Source organism: Bos taurus, chromosome 8 (assembly GCF_002263795.3).
Source record: "Bos taurus isolate L1 Dominette 01449 registration number 42190680 breed Hereford chromosome 8, ARS-UCD2.0, whole genome shotgun sequence".
Classification (NCBI taxonomy): Eukaryota; Metazoa; Chordata; class Mammalia; order Artiodactyla; family Bovidae; genus Bos; species Bos taurus.
Window position 1 is genome coordinate 15,693,999 of NC_037335.1, and position 12,003 is coordinate 15,706,001.

A 12,003-nucleotide genomic window follows, 5' to 3' on the forward strand; every position below is an offset into this window, starting at 1 on the left:
GCATTCCATGTGTCACATACTAAATACTAAATGCTGCATTACTTTATTGAATATCACAACAACCCTTAAGTTTGAAGCTATTATTACTCTCATTTTGCTGATGGAGAAACTGTGCTTTTGAAAGATGTGTGGCCTGTGTTAAATCACACATTGCTCCTGTGACAATTGAATGTAGTTCTGTCTGATGCCTGAGTTTCTGTTCTTATGTTTATGCATAAAGCCAACAGACATGTATTAGGCATCTAATAAATACCAAGCTTCTTTTAGCTAAGATACTGTGCTGTTTCCCAAGTGATTGTTACTTAGAATATAACAGCCATATACTTATATGAAGTCTTATGTTGTTCAGTTGCTCAGATGCGTCTGACTCTTTGTGACGCCATGGTCTGTAGCACTCCAGGCTTCCCTGTCTTTCACTATCTCCCAGAGTTCACTCAAACTCATGTCCCTTGAGTCGGTGATGCCACCTAATCATCTCATCCTCTGTTGCCCCCTTCTCCTCATGCCTTCAGTCTTTCCCAGCATCGGGGTCTTTTCCAATGAGACAGCTCTTCATGTTAGAGCTTATAAATAATTTATGAATAAGTAATTCTGTCTAGTTTCCGTATAATCTCTATGGAAGACAAAGTCGGGATCTTTTCTCATATTTTTAGAGATGGAGAAATTGAGGTCCAGCATGTCGAATACATTCCGTGTGCATATAGCTCTGTGCTTCTCAGACCCTGTGGTTAAGGGTCAGTCACTGTTAATTCATTTAAATCCATTATAGACTGAATGCTTTTATAAAATTGCTAAAAAAAATTATTACTAGGAAATGACTAAAAGGCGTATAAATATAATATGCTAAAATATACAAATCCACATATTTATTATCATTTGTCATTATCTTACAGACATAAAATTACTAAATGTCTATAAAAGTTTCTAATGCTTGTCCTCTGTTTCCACACTTCTCCTGATACAGACCAATTAGCATGTGGAGATTGGCACCAACCTGTAAACCAGACGGTAAATCTACATTCAGGCTCCTAGTCCATGTCTTTTCATAGTGCTCCTATTGCCTCAACATACAGCAAGAAGCTTGTTTTATAATCTAAGGGACAAAAGATTGAATTCCAAATTGTTCACAATCATTGAAAGAGAATTGACCATAACAAAGTATCTTAAAAGTTATATAAAACAATTAACATGAAAAAAAAAAAGTTGAGAGTTTATAGGGGTGATTTCTTTTTATTTATAAGAAACCAAGACTTAAAAAAAAACATTTGCGTTGCGGTAGCTGCAGGGGCGGCGGCGGCGACGGCGGCGGCTTGGCCGGGCGTCCGCGGGCCGTGGGGGATGGGGGCGGCGAGCTCCAGCCCTCGGCGGCGGCGGCCGTGAGTAACAAAAAAAAAAAAAAAAAAACATTTGATATGCTGCTGATTTTCTCATGATATGTTTCTTCCCCTTCTTTTTTCATTTTATTTATTCTTTGAAAAGTGAAGTTAAGTTGTATTTAGAAGGCTGGGCCTTGTCACTTCCTGAACAGTGTATAGACCTTGTATAATTCTAAGAAATAAAGTCGATCTGGGCCAGCTATGAAATGTAAATGAATTCTTCTCCCCACTACACTACAAAAGTCTGAAAATAAATGTTACTTGTTTATTTCAAAAAGTACCAAAGAAGATTACAACACTTTGGGGGCAAAGTAAAATGAACACTGAGTCAGCAATGAAAATTTACTTCATAAGACAGTTTTGTGGCTTTCTCAGTTCTACTGAAATGGATCCAAATATTTACATGTGCTTGTTATTAATAACTATTTTGCCATCTGTGTCAAAGTAATATTGCACAGATGTTCAGGAATAACTTTTGGTTGTGAGTAAATATTAGAGGAAGATTGAATTTTTCTCCAAATGATGCTGAGGGGTTGGTTTTTTAATCACAGTTTAAGATGTCAGTTGTTGGTTGGAAGTTCTACCAGATTAATAGTCTTTAATGCAACTTAAACTGGCTATAAGGGCACAGATAAAGATGAAAAATTCATGACAAAATTCAAAACTGAGACTTTCAACCAATCTATTTTTAGCTTCTGGGAAGACTCCATTTGGCAAAACTAATACAATTATGTAAAGTTTAAAAATAAAATAAAATTAATTAAAAAAAAAAAATTTGCAATCTGAAGTAGAGGAAGCCCATGGCCTTAAGTAATAGAGAGCGAGACTCTGTGTTCCTCACTTACTTTCTGCCTGCTAACTCAGAAATCCATGATTGGTATGACTTAAAGAGTTAAGCTGCCGTATCTTGGCACCTCCCTCAATCAGTGCCTTCATATCTGTATCCATTTTAGGATTATCTTTCCTGATCCCTCTGAAAAGGGTAGAAAGGAAGGAATGACTTATGGAAATACATTGTAACCAAAGAGAAAGATAGGTTTTGCAGATGTGGTGATAATGGGATTAGTGACGACAGTAATAGTACTGTGTATGTGTGTGATCAGAGAACGACAGAGTGTGGAGAGAGGATGGTACACTAGCATTCTAACAGAGGCTTTGAATGTCTGATACTCATTGGAATTTAAGCCTGAGGTTGTTCACAGTCTACTCAACTGTGAAGCTTAGAGGCTTTATACAGAAAAATCAAGTTGTCAGTAGGACCAAGGGCTAATGGTCAGTCTTACGCCTTGTCTGTTGAGAAATACTACCCTTCAATGGATTTTTCTCACATTCTCAAATACAGAAGCAATAGCAACAACACAATCAAAGTCAACCATGATCTTGATAATGATTACTTTAATGTGGGGAATGAAAACCTGAGGTAAAGCATATGTGGATCAATGAGTTAATATGAAAACCAGAATGATATCTTAGAAAATTATATTTTATCCTTTTAACATATGCATTGATTAACTTAGAAATACAAGCCATTAACATTGAGAAAGTTGAAATGCAAAGGATTGAAAGGAAACAGAAAATATAATAGAAGAATTAAATTGGCCTTCATAGGCAAGGGACTTCCCTGGTAGCTCAGCTGGTAAAGAATCTGACTGCAATGCCAGAGACCCCAGTTCAATTCCTGGGTCAGAAAGATCTGCTCTGGAGAAGGAACAAGCTACCCACTCCAATATTCTTGGGCTTCCCTGGTGGCTCAGTTGGTAAAGAATCCACCTGCAATGTGGGAGATCTGGGTTTGATTCCTGGGTTGGGAAAATCCCTTGGAGAAGGGAACAGCTACCCACTCCAGTCTTCTGGCCTGGAGAATTCCATGGGGTCGCAAAGAAACAGACATGACTGAGCAACTTTCACTCACTTTTGTAGGCAACAACTAACATAATTAGATTTATGGAAAGCAGACTGAAGAAGCACTTTTAGAATGCAGAAGATAAGGACAATGATGAAAATTATGAGGAAAAAAATAATGACCAATATGGCAAACAAATAAAACATGGTAATTATTCATGAAAAGAGAGGAAACAAATAAATAAAAAGAAGTCCTAATCAACAAATCACAAGGGAAAGAAGTGTTGCTCAAGGAAAAAAAAAATGAAAAGCATGTCTTATCCCTCTCAAATTTACTTGCTAAGATAGATATTTTTAATATTGTGTGGAAATTCCATATTTTTTAAAAGTTAGGAAAATTTAGTGGTAAATTAATGTGAAAGGTTATTGGAACTGGTAGATTATTTTTTAATGTTTAATGCTTCCAGGACTATAGAAGCTTGGTCTACTCAGATTTTCTTATTTTTGTTAAACAATTTTGATAATTTCTGTTAGAAAAACTATAAATGCTAAGTAAGTGCCAATGTATGAATATTCATATAGAAAAAAAAGACTTGAAGTCTATGCATCAGTGGAATAATGAAGTGCTTTTTATTTTTCTATTTTAATATCATATATGTTATCTGGCATATGGTATAATCATATATAATTGATTAATTAAAGATTTTTGTTAAATATGCTTAGTGCACAAATTATAGGTGAACAGCTCAATAAATTATCACAAAACCAACAGACATGTGTGTTAACCACTCAAATTAAGAAATAGTACTAAATCAGTGTAGTTGAAGGTGCTCTTTTTCTTCCAAAATTATAAATCCCAATCCTCAATAAGATAGCAGTTTTCCTAAATTCAAATGCCATTAGTTATTTCACCTTTCTTTGAGTTTTACATAAACAGAATGATAGAATTTGTACATGTTTTTTTGTGTGGCCTGTTGTCAATATTACTTATGTGAGACTTCTATGTGTAGCAGTAATAATTTACCTTTCAATGCTATATACTATTTTATCATGGCCACTTTGGGCTCTTACATTCTTGTCTTTGGGAACATGGATATGCACATTTCTCTTGGATATGTTATTAATTATACGTTGCATATATGTTCATTTTTAGTAGATACTGCAACTTTCCCAAACTGGTTGTGCTAATTTGCTTTCCCACCGACAGCGTATAAGAGTCCTACTTGCTTCACCTCTTTACCAACACTTGAAATTACAAGAAATTTTTATTTTAGCACTCTAGTGAATGTGTTGTGCTATCTAATTATAGTTTTAATTAGCATTTCCATGGTGACTGAGAAGAGTGTCTTTGCTACCTCAGATGAACAATCCCCTAGATACCCCAAAATTAAAAGGCAAGTGGAAATTTAGAGGAAGTATAAAGAAAGGTGGTAACTTTATTAACCTTCACTGAATGAACATTCAGTCTAAAGGGATCTAAAATTCCTCTTTAGAGAATGAAAAACTGTATAAAAACATGTCTTTAAATGCATGCATCCCTGACAATATCATCCAGTGTTAAAATTCAGCTTATTGAGAGATTGACCAAGATGGCAGAGTAGCAAGACTCTAAGCTCACCTCTCCAGAGCACACCAAAAAACAACTATTTGCAGAACAACCTTCAGTTAAAAAGGCCAGGAAAAAAAGTGAAAGTGTTAGTCACTCAGTGTTGTCCAATTCTTTGAGACCCTACTGCCTGTAGCCTTCCAGGCTCCTCTGTCCATGGGATTCTCTGGGTGAGAATACTGGAGTGGATAGCCATTCCCTTCTCTAGGGGATCTTCCTGACTCAGGGATCAAACCCAGGTCTCCTGCATTGCAAGCAGATTCTTTACTGTCTGAGCCACCAGGGAAGCCAGAATCTACCAGAAAAAATCTTCTAAAACTAAAAACATGGAACTACAATGAGATAATAGGAGAGGTGAACTTGCCATATAGTCAAGCCCCATGGCAATGGCTAGATGAACCACAAACTGGAGAATAATTATGCTACAGTGGTTCTCCCAAAGGGGTGAGAGTTCTGAACCTCACATCAGGTTCCCCTGCCTAGGAGTCCTGCACTGGGAAGATGAGCCCTCAGAGCATTTGGCTTGGAAGGCCAGTGGTACTTAATTTGGGGAATCCCACAAGACTGAGGGAAATAGAGAGTTCACTCTTAAAGGGAGCATACAAAACCACACAGAACTACTACTGTCTTGGAGAGACTCCTGAAGAGGCAGGGGCAATGGCAGGTGTGACATAGACACTGGCGGCAATTTTTAGAGTTTCTTCTGCCACGTGGACACTGGTGTTGACAGGCACCATTGTTGACAGCTAGGGGATCCTCCCACTAGCTCCTTAGCACCAAAACATGGGCCCACCCAATAGCCAGTAGGTGGTAGTACTAGAGCCTCTCAGGCCAAGCAACACATCAGATGAGGTCACAGCCCCACCCATCAGCCAGCAGTCTGCCTAAAGTCTTCCTGAGCCCATTGCAACCTGGAGCATGATCCTGCCTATCAGAGGGCCCAGGAACAAGCTCCATCCATGAGCAGGCAGAGATCAGTCCCAGAATCACTTGGGCTCTGATTCTGCTCTCAGGAAGCCTGCTCGAGACTTGACTAGCCTCACATACTAAGAGGTAGACTCCACGTGCAGGAAAACTAAATCATATAACCCGTGGACTCATCCTGTCCTCAGCATGCCAGACCATGCCCTGGGAATATCTGGGGCCTGCCCTGCCCACTAGCAGGCCAACACAAACTTCAGGACAAGAGCTTTGGGCCCTGCAAACACATTTCAGGTCATTGTGCTGCCTGCCAGAAGTGCAGCACTAACCCCAGAACCTGGCATAATCTACCAGCGAGTGGAAAAGAGCCATGGATCTTCCAGACCCCGAATCCATCCAGCAGTCAGCCAACAGTAACCCATGGGGGCCACTGGGGTTCTGTAGTCAGCTTCCCATGACCAAGTGGTACCAACCAGTAGCCAATAGCCTTCACACACGGCAGGGCCTAGCAACAAACCAAACCAGGAATAAGTCAAGCCTACCAGACTGCTGACATAGTCTGCTCACCACAACAGGACTCAGACAGCCCTCAGGAGGGGAGACTCCAGAGCATACATTTTGTGTGGCAAGAGAGAAGTGTGCTGCTGGGATGCATGGAATGTTTCCTACATTATGCTATTTCTCCAAGATTGGGAAATATATCTAACCTACCAAATACATAAAGATACAAACAGCAACTTAGGCAAAATGAAGTGGCAGAGGAACATGTTCCACATAAGGACCAGATAAAACCCAAGAAGAACTAAGTAAAGTGAACGTAAGCAATCTACCTGAAAAGGAGTCCAGAATAATGATCATGAAGATGATCCATTCTTCTCTCTCAGAAGAGGAAGAAATGGATGCAGAGTGAGAAGTTAAACATTATTCACAAAGAGTTAGAAAATGTAAAGAACCAAACAGAGGTGAAGAGTACAATAAATAAATGAAAACATACTCTAGAAGGATGAATAGTAAGTAGATTAAATGATACAGAGGAATGGATCAGCCAGCTGAAAACAGAGAAGTGGAAATCACTGAAGCAGAACAGAAGAAAGAAAAAAGAATTAAAAGAAATGAGAATAGTTTTAAGAGACCTCTGGGTCAAGCACACTAATATCCTCACTACAGGAGTCTCAGAAGGAGAATAGGGAGAGAGGGCAACTGAGAAACTATTTGAAGGAAATAGTCATCCTATTTCAAGAAGGACAGAGAGTTCCATGGAGTATTTACTGAAAGAGGAAGAAATGAAGGCAGATTGTAATTAAAATAGCATACATTGGAAAGAAAATACTAAAAGCAGCAAGTGTAAGGTAACAAGTAACATAAAAGGAACTCTTATAAGGCAATCAGCTGACTTTTGAGCAGAAACTGCAGGCTAGAAGGGAATGACGTGAGATATTTAAAGTGATGAAAGGGAATATATATATATATATATATATATATATCAGTTCAGTCACTCATTCGTGTCCCACTCTTTGCGACCCTATGGACTGCAGTACACCAGATTTCCCTGCCCATCACCAACTCCTGGAGCTTGCACAAACTCATGTCCACTGAGTTGCTGATGCCATCCAACCATCTCTTCTGTCGTCCCTTTCTCCTCCTGCCTTCAATCTTTCCCAGCATTAGGGTCTTTTCCAATGAGTCAATTCTTTGCATTGGGTAGCCAGAATATTGGAGTTTCAGCTTCAGCATCAGTCCTTCCAGTGAATAGTCAGGACTGATTTCTTTTAGGGTTGACTGGTTGGATCTCCTTGCAGTCCAAGGGACTCTCGATATATCTATAACCAAAAATACTCTACCCAGCAAGGCTTTCTTTCATATTTGATGGAGAGAATAGAAGTGTTACAGACTAGAAGAAGGTAAAAGAGTATAGCACAACGAAACCAACTTTACAACAAAATACTAAAGGAACTCGTCTAGGCAGAAAAGAAAAGGCCGCAAATAGACACACGAAAATTACAAAAGTAAAAACGTCATTGGTTAAAGCAAACATACAGTAAAAGGAGGAAATCATTGGCAGTGAGGTTAAAAGACAATAGTGAAATTCTCTATCCACAGTTAGCAATTAAGGGATACAAAAAACAATTAGATGCAAAACACAATATCGAAAACAGTAATTATGAGAGGAGAGTACAAATGCAGAGTTGTTCAAATGCATTTGAAACTAAGAAATCAGAAATGTAAAACAATAGCATGTATATATAAGTGCTATTTATTTGCAGGCTGATCTGCCAAGCCACCAGGGAAGCCTCATCAGTGGTATTAGGCTGTAATTTTGTTTTTTTCCCTGATATTTTTGTCTTGTTTTAGTATCACAGTGATATTAAGGACTTGAACTGTTCCTTCCTCTACAATTCTTTGGGATAGTTTGAGAATAGGTGCTAACTTCTCTAAATGTTTGGTAGAATTCCCTTGTGAAGTCATCTGGTCCTGGACTTTTGTTTGTTGGGAATTTTTTAATTACTGATTCAATTTAATTACTGGTAATTTGTCTGTTCAGATTGTCTAGTTCTTCCTTGTTCACTCCTGGGAAATAGTACATGACTAAGAATGTATCCGTTTCTTCTGAGTTGTCTGTTTTATTGACATGTAGGTCATAGTCGTCTTTTATGGTCTTTCGTATCTCTGTAGTGTCAGTTGTAACTTGTCCTGTTCATTTCTGAATTTATTGATTTGGGTCCTCTCCCTTTTTTTTTTTTCTTGATGAGTCAGGTTAAAGGATTATCAATTTTGTTTGTCTTTTTAAAGAACAAGATTTTAGTTTCATTGATCTTTTCTGTCTTTTTAAAAATCTCTATTTCATGTATTTCTGCTCTTTATGATTTCTTTCCTTCTACTAACTTGGGGCATTTGTTCTTCTTTCTTGCTTCCCTTAGGTATAAGGATAGGTTGCTTATTTTGCAATTTTTCTTGTTTTCTGAGATAAGCTTGTATCACCATAAACTTCTCTCTTAGAACTGCTTTTACTGTATTCCATAGGTTTTGGATCATCACATCTTTGTTTTCATTTGTCTGTAGGTATTTTTTTATTTCCTTTTTGATGTTTTTAGTCATCCATTATTGTTTAATAGGTATTACTTAACCTCCACATTTTTTTTTTTATTTTTTCAGCTTTTTCTTGTAATTGATTTCTAGTCTCATAATGTGATATGATTTAAATTATTAACCCACTCTCTCCTTCTTTCCTTTACCCTCCCTCCCTCTTTCTCTTTCTCTCTCTACACACACACACACATACACACACACACAAACACACACACACATACACAAATACAAGGGCTTGCCAGGTGGCTTAGTGGTAAAAAATCCACTTGCCAATGCAGGAGATGTGCGTTCATTTCTTAGGTTGGGAAGATACCCTGGAGAATGAAATGGCAACCCATTCCAATATTCTTGCCTGGGAAATCCCATGGACAGAGGAGCCTGGCAGGCTGTGTTGCATGGTATTGCAAAAGAGTTGAACACGACTTAGCAACTAAATAACAACAAAATATTACGGAAGAACATGGTGTAAAAATCCTCATCCAAATATTAGCAATCCAAATCCAACAATATGTTAAAAGGCTCATACACCACGATCAAGTTGCATTTATCCCAAGGATGCAAAGACTTCAATATGGCAAATTGATCAGTGAGATTTACCACTTTAATAAATTGAACAATAAAAGCAATATGACATTTCAAGAGAAGGGTAAAATTCTTTTGACAAAATTCAGCATCCATTTATGGTCCAAAAAAAAAAAAAGAAAGAAAGAAAGACACCTCTTCATTAAATGGGCATAGAGGAAAAATACCTCAGCATAATAAAGGCCATATATGATAGACCACAGCTCACATCATGCTCTATGGTGAAAACCTGAAAGCATTTCCCCTAAGATCAGAAAAAAAGATAAGGATGTTCACCCTTGCCACTTTTATTCAGCATAGTATTACAATTCCTGTCCACAGGAATCATACAAAAAAGAAGAGGAATCCAAATTGGAAAGGAAGAATTAAAATTGTCAGTGTTTGCAGGTGACATATACTACACTTAGAAAATTCTAGAAATACCACCAGAAAACTACTAGAGCCAATCAATGTATTTAATTAGATTTAGGATACAAAATTAATACACAGACATTTGTTCTCATATTTGGTGTTGGCCTCTAGTTCTAATTTTCATTTAGAATTCTTATTGTCTTAAGTAAGAATTGTGTGCATTAGCTACCTCCCTAGCTTTCTTCATCCATGATGACATTCTCAGAATAGGGATTTTGACAAACAGAACTGTGCTGTTTATATAGTTTACTTGTAAATAAAGGAGTCTGAAATTGCCTGTATTTTTACATCTGATGCAGACCCCAATTTACTTGAGTTGTTGTCAGGATCAGTTATGAAACTGCAATTTTGTGCCTCCTCTGAATCATGTTTTCTCCTTGTAACAATTGTGTGTAATGTCATTAAAATTTTAAAATATTCCTTACACATTTCCATGCCCTAACAATGAACTGTCAGAAAGATAAGGAAATGATTCCATTTATCATTCCATCAAAAAGAGTAAGATACCTAGCCATAAAACCTGCCTCAGCAGATAAAAGACCTGCACTTGGTAAGTTGTGTCAAAATGATGAAAGAAACTGAAGATGATACCAACAGATAGAAAGCATGCTGCTGGATTGGAAAAATTACTATTGTTAAAATGATCATAGTTCTCAATGCTATCAACAGATACAAGGCAGTCTCCACCAATATATCAATGGAATTTTTCACAAAACTAGAACAAATTATTCTAAAAATTGACTGAAAACACAAAAGATCCCAAGTAGCCAACAGTCTTCAGAAAGAACCGAGCCAGAGGAATCAGAGTTCCTGGCTTCAGATTATACTACGAAGTTACAGAAATCAAAATAGTAGGGTAATGGCACAAAAACAGATATATAGATAAATGGAACAGAATAGAGAACTAAGAAATAAACCCATTCAATTCTTATCATTTATTCTAAGACAAGGGAGACAGAATTTATTTTAGGGAAAACAAGTCTCCTCAGCAAGAGGTGTTGGAAAAGCTGGACATCATCATACAAATCAATGAATTTAGAATGTTCTCTAATACCATATACAAAAATAAAGTAAAAATGAATTAAAAATATAAATGCAATACAGGATTCTATAAAACGCCTAGTAGAAAACATAGGCAGCACACTCTTTGACATAAATCATAGCACTATTTTTTGATCTGCCTCCTAAAGCAAAGGAAATAAAAGCAAAAATGAGACCTAATTAAACTTAAAAACTTTTGTACAGCAAAGGGAACTATCAATAAATTGAAAATACAGCCTACTGAATGGATAAAATATTTGCAAATGATATGATTGATAAGGGGTTAACATTCAGCATGTATAAACAGCTCATACAACTAACTTAATGTAAAAAAATAGCCAAAAGAAGACCTGAATAGACATTTTTCCAAAGCAGAAATGCAGGTGGCCAATGGGCACTTAAAAAGATGCTCAACAACACTAATCATCAGGGATTTGCAAATCAAAACCACAGTGAGACATCACCTCACACTCATCAGACTGGCTACCATCAAAAGAGCACAAATAACAACTGCTGATGAGGATATGGAATAAACAGAAACTTCATACACTGCTGGTGAGAATGTAAATTGGTACAGCTGCCAGGTAAAACAGTATGGAGCTTTCTCAAAAATGGAAAACTAGAACTATAATATAAACCAGCAATTGTACTCCTGGGTATATATCCAAAATAAACAAACAAGCAAATACTCCCAGAAAAGCCAACTACTTCAAAAAGATACATCACCCCAATGTTCATAGAAGCATTATTTAGAAGTTCCAAGATATGGAAGCAACCTAAGTGTGTGTGTGTGTGTGTGTGTGTGATATTGTGGAATACTGGAATACCACCTAGCCATAAAAATAATGAAAAATTTCCACTTGCAACATTAGGGAAAGGCTTGGAGTATATTATTCTAAGGGAAATAAATCAGACATAGAAAGACAAATACTGTATGATATCACTTATATGTGGAATCTAAAAAAATACAACAAACCAGTGAATATAACAAAAATGAAACCAACTCACAGATACAGAAAACAAACTACAAACTAATGGTTACCAGTGGGGAGAGGGATAGCGGAGAGGAATAAAGGCATTAAGAGGCACAAATTCCTATATACAAGATAAGCTACAAGGATGTTATATAACACAGGG

At 37.2% G+C, this 12,003-nt stretch overlaps 1 protein-coding gene across 11 annotated transcripts in view; it reads left to right on the forward strand.

The window, feature by feature from the left end:
- Positions 1–12,003, forward strand: part of LINGO2 (leucine rich repeat and Ig domain containing 2) — a 1,453,939-nt gene that overhangs the window by 846,307 nt on the left and 595,629 nt on the right. The gene's annotated exons all lie outside the window — the stretch shown is intronic.